This window comes from Kogia breviceps, chromosome 1, assembly GCF_026419965.1.
Source record: "Kogia breviceps isolate mKogBre1 chromosome 1, mKogBre1 haplotype 1, whole genome shotgun sequence".
Classification (NCBI taxonomy): Eukaryota; Metazoa; Chordata; class Mammalia; order Artiodactyla; family Physeteridae; genus Kogia; species Kogia breviceps.
Genome location: NC_081310.1, coordinates 122,278,814 through 122,284,834, shown reverse-complemented (window position 1 = coordinate 122,284,834; position 6,021 = coordinate 122,278,814).

Genomic DNA, 6,021 nt, shown 5'->3' with positions numbered 1-6,021 from the left:
GAATACGGCAGTAGCTGAGTTTTTCAAAAGTAAACAGACAACAACAGATAGTTTAAGACAGACACTTAACCAGTTGAAGAAATGGATGGACTAGATGATCTTGAAAACAGTATGTTGTATTACAATCAAGCAGTCATCCTGTATCATGTCTGACAGTATACAGAAGCCATATCCATTGGTGAAAAACTTTATCAGTTCATAGAACCCTTTGAAGAAAAATTTGCCCAAGCAGTGTGTTTTTTGCTCGTAGACCTGTATATATTAACCTACCAACCTGAGAAAGCTTTACATCTTCTTGCTGTTCTAGAAAAGATGATTTCACAGGGCAACAATAACAAAAATGGGAAAAATGAGACTGGTAGTTACAGCAACAAAGATGGGTCTAATCATAAAGCTGAAAGTGGAGCTCTAATAGAAGCTGCAAAGTCAAAGATACTATTTTTGTGTTGAAGTATATGTAGGAGGACAAGGGACTTTACTGGCCGGCCATAGTTTAAAGGTAGTTAAAGCTGTTACAAGTTTGAAGTTTCCCTCCTTTTTTCCTTCTGGTTTTCCCCAATCTGATTTTGAATTCTCAAATCTGGTGCACCTTAAATTATAATAATGGTACCATTTTAATTTCTTCAGTTTCTGTTACTAATAATAGTTTGGTTTTTTTTTTTTTTTTGCGGTATGCGGGCCTCTCATTGCTGTGGCCTCTCCCGTTGCGGGGCACAGGCTCCGGACACGCAGGCCCAGCGGCCATGGCTCACAGGCTTAGTTGCTCCGCGGCATGTGGGATCTTCCCGGACCAGGGCACGAACCCGTGTCTCCTGCATCGGCAGGCTGACTCTCAACCACTGCGCCACCAGGGAAGCCCAGTTTGGTTTTTTATAAGCATTGGGATTTGGGGAAGTTTGCATTGTGTTATTCTTATCAACCAGTTATTACTTGTGTTACACCCTCATATGCCTTGCTAGTAGGAGATTTACAGATTGAGTTTACTTCTGGTTCCTTAGGATATAACTTGTCAGAATTGTATTTTTAGTACTTGCATTCTGCCTATGAAAGGAACTTTTTCTGTTATGATGTTAAAACAACCTTCCTATGTAATGCTGCCTGTAAATATTTCTGAACCATGGTATCATAGTACTAGCATACAAGCTTGGCTAGAATTATCTGAAGCTTTAAAAAAAGACCTAAACGATTCATTGGAATAAGTGTATGGATTGATGGACACATTAGTTTGAACATACAAAAACTTAATGCGGAAATACAAGCAATTCAAGAAGCTCATCTACAAGAAGACCGGCCCCAACAATTAATTCAAGGACTCTTGGATCAGCTTCAATGGTTAAACCCAATACATTGGTTTCAAAATGGACTCACAGGATTGATTACGGTGGGGTCATGTGCATTGTTGATGTTAATTGCCTTACCTTGTTTATTACGCTTTATTGTTGGCCGTCTCGCTGCTCTTCGTCAGGAGGTGTATGGGTTGAAATTGCATTATCAAGCTTTAAAAAAATAAAAGAGGGGGAAATGTGGCGAGCATTGCCATCTGAGGAAGGCGCCATTAAGACCCTCATAAGCCTCAGGGCCCGATTGTACTCTCCTTGGTATGCATCCTGGACTTTATGGTATGAACGTAAAAAAGGAGATGGCCTTTAGCCAAATCGCTCCAGGGACCTGCTCAGTTACTGGGAGTCCCTGGTTGTTCCCTAAAGCTAGGAAAAGCAACCCTGGAGGGGAAATTGGTGCCTTTGAGGGAGAAGCCGAGAAGCCAATCAACCAGCTGATGCCAATAAGGCGTGACTAAGCCGAGAAGCCAATTAACCAGGTGATGCCGATAAGGCATGACTAAGCAAATTCCCTGCTTTAGGGGTATATATATGGCTATGCTTTATTATTAAACTTGCCTTGCAACCATCAGTTGCTTGTGCCCTTCTGATCCCATACCTTGGTGCGTTCAGTTCCCTACCCCCGCTCGTCGATTGTTGCTGCACTTTGAGGACCCGCCGCGGCTGGCGGCAGCTAACATCACAAATAGAGAGACACAAAAAAAGAGGTAGACATTATGTGCCTACTGATAGAACACAATACCATCTATAAAGCAGTCTTGCCAAAAATCCAAATCTGAATTTAATTGAATTTTAGATCTAACAAGTGGCTCATAGGAAATACAGGGGACAGAGGAATATGGTAAATGGTACCACAAGGATGCAATTAGTAATGATGTCCAGTATATGGAAACTCTATAGGACAAATGAATGGGTTTCTATAACAAATAATTTACAAACGGGAAAAAAAAGAACGGGAAGAGGAGCCTATAGATTAAGAGACTTAATCACCAAGCAATACGTGAACCTTCTCTGGATCCTGAATCAAACAAATGAAATGTAATAATAATAATAATAAACCAAAGGCAGAAAAAATTGTAAGTAATCAGAGAAATCTGAACACTGACCTGATAGTTGATGGTATTAGGGAATTGTTAATTTTTTTTAGGTGTAATAATAGTATTGTGATTATATATTTTTTAAAGTGTCCTTATATTTTATTTTATTTTTAAAAAAATATTTATTTATTTATTTTTGGCTGCGCTGGGTCTTTGCCGCTGTGCGCGGGCTTTCTCTAGTTGCGGCGAGTGGGGGCTACTCTTCGTTGCGGTGTGTGGGCTTCTCACTGTGGTAGCTTCTCTTGTTGCAGAGCACGGTCTCTAGGTGCACAGGCTTCAGTAGTTGCAGCACACAAGCTCGGTAGTTGTTGCATACGGGTTTAGTTGCTCCGCAGCATGCGGGATCTTCCCAGACCAGGACTCGAACCCGTGTCCCCTACACTGGCAGGCGGATTCTTAACCACTGTGCCACCAGGGAAGTCCCAGTCCTTGTATTTTAAAGGTATATATTTTTCAAAAACTTAGACTGACTAGCCCATTGAGTATGGTATAGTTAGGAATACTATGGGCTCTGAGCCCTTGGACATGATGCATACCTAAACATCCTGCCAACTCTTGATCATTTGGATTATCTATTACATGGTCATTTAAAATCCCAATAAACCAACCAACCAAACTTTTAACTTGCTTTTCTGCCATACTTTAGATTTTAAAATTTGAGGAAAAGGGAGGGGTTGGGGTGAAGTTTCATCTTCCTTATGATTTTTTTTTTTTTTTGCGGTACGCGGGCCTCTCACTGTTGCGGCCTCTCCTGTTGTGGAGCACAGGCTCCAGACGCGCAGGCTCAGCGGCCATGGCTCACGGGCCCAGCTGCTCCGTGGCATGTGGGATCTTCCCGGACCGGGGCACAAACCCGTGCCCCCGGAATCGGCAGGCGGACTCTCAACCACTGCGCCACCAGGGAAGCCCCTTATGATATTTTTTAAAAATCATATGCAGCCTTTTAAATTTAATTGCATATGTGTAATTTCCAGTAAGCTAATAAAAGTAATAATTTTCTAAGAAGTGAATAAGACAAAACGGTAACCTGTTATGTGCTTCGGGAAAACTTGCTATTTGGGGGGAAATCATTTAAAATTATTTTTATAGTGAAAAATCCCTTCATAAAGTAGGGAGTTGAGTTTGAGTTTACCTATTGTTTTGGTGTAGAATCTCCTGTATTGTATTTCCTTCAAGTGGGGCTTCTCAGGGACCAAGTCCATCCACGCCCTTCCCACCTGCTATCCCTCACTGGGAGACCAGAGGGTTCTTGATACCACTCTCAATTCTTGCAGATAAATCCCTGGAGTGTTTGAATTGAAAACTTCCCAGTCTCTTCCATTTGCCCAGTGGCTCAAATACAGGCCCTGCCAGGGCTGGGTCTTTTAGAGAGGCCCCTTAATTTGGAATGAAACCCTCCCAGCCAACAGCAACTGGTCACAAGACAATAGAACTATAATACTTCACTGCAATGCACTTTGCATCCTTGAGCACTCAAGGGGGTAACCTTAATGAGCACAAAATATTCATCTCTAATAAGAACATGCTGTCATAATCACCCTCCATGTGATAAATATCCTAGAGGTTTTCTCTTTGTTAGGTTAATGCTTTTCCACAAGATAATTTAACCAGTTCTCTAAAAAATAATCACACGTTATCAGGCCCAATATAGTAATATGGTGTGTGTTTTTTAATGTTTTGAATCTTGCCTTAAACAAATCCCATCCAAATAAATGCCCCCTTTTTTAGCTGGCACCAAAGCTTGTGTTGTTCATTGTAATCAAGTTCCCAGTCGGCTAACTCCTCATCTAACGGTATGTCTTCTGATTTCATTTGAGCAAATTTTATCATCCACAAGCAAAGACAGAAAATGTGTGAATGTCTAAAGCTTATGTAAATTAAGAGGCCATGCACGCTGGTCCTAAAAATAGTAGATAATTACAGGCATTTCTTCCCCATACAATAATTATAGGCCTCCTGTCATCTTTTCTGTTCTGTATAAGGTCACAGTAGTATTATATAAAATTTACAGTATATTACAAGTTAAAAACACAATAATTAGCAACTGCGCATCTTCGGCACCAGTGATGAATGTTCACAGTAAAAGTTTAAAAAAAAGAGCATTATTTGTTTTATGTGGACAGTACACACTTAAATTTAATCATCAACTCCTGCTACCCAATAGGCAATATTCTCTCACTATTATAATGCTATTTGCCAAGTTCATAGTACACCCTTGGGCTGAATTCATCCTTAACGAACAGACAGGAAGCCAAATCTCTCACCATCATCTCAACCAGGTGCACCATATTATTTTAAATTTAATAATTCTGTTGAACATATTGAATGATAATGAGCAAGCTTAGAGAAGTGCCAAGGATTATTTTGACCATTATGATAAACGTCTGATTCAGGGGGAAAAAAAATCCTTTGACTAAATAATGTGGGTAGTTCAGAGGTTTGCTTATTCAATACACGGTGTGGGATTGTTTTCCACTTGCTTGTTCATATCATTCATCGGGGAGGAAAAACTACGGATATTATGCTTTGGTGGATAAAAAGTTTTTAAACAAAAAACAGGATTTATCCTTAGTTCTTAATTATCCATTCTAATGGGAACAAAGAGGCACAGAAAATAAGTGACAGAAGAGAACTATCATTTCTATTTTGCTTAAGGAAAAAGTCAGAGAAGCATACACTCTCACTTCAGCCTTTCCCAGTTCTGTTGTGCTGTCAAAAGCGGTTTAGAAGAATGAGGATTTAGCAAGAATGGGGCGAAAGAAGGTTCTAGAGGCCCAGAATCCCCTATCATACTACCCTCATTTTAAAAGCCTTCATGTCACTTGGTTTGCTCAGCTGTCTCACGTTTCTGACAATGAAGGCTCCTATCCCCACTTGCCATGCTGGGGTCCAAGATGATCACCACAAACTGGAATGCTCACCTCTAGGGCTGTGCCCCCTCAGAAGCAGTTCTGTTCCAAAGACCAGCATACCAGGGGCAATTGAGGAGCAAACATATTGCTTCGTGTAAGAACCCGACTGACTAAGTGATCATCTTAGCCATCCCCCTCCTGTTTCCACAGCTAGAGCAGAATAGTATGTACAGAGATTAAGGGCTCTGGAGCCAGACTTTCTTGGCTACTCTTCATTAGCACTATGAGCTTCAATGTAACCTTTCTATGCCTCAGTTTTCACCTCTATAAAATGGGAAAGCAATCGGTGTAAGCATTAAAAGAATATATATAATATATAACTACTATGTGATTAAACATCCCCTGCACTGAAAGTTGCTGTGGGAATCAAACAGATTTCAAAAATAATGTAAAATATGCCTTCAGATTAAGGTCACAAGTTTTGGGATCAGGTCAGTCAACAACAGGTCATTCATTCTGTCTTCAGCCAGGACCACCTTTCTGAGCTACAGTCTGGCCCATCCAACTTCCTGACAGACATCTCTGTTTGGATGTCTCTCAGGCACTGCGACCACATCTGAACTCATCATCTTCCTCCACAAACCTGCCTCTCTTGCTCCCCATCTAAATGAGCAATACGACCAGAGTGCATCCTTGACCCTCATTTCCCTAAAACCTGACGTTCAACCCATT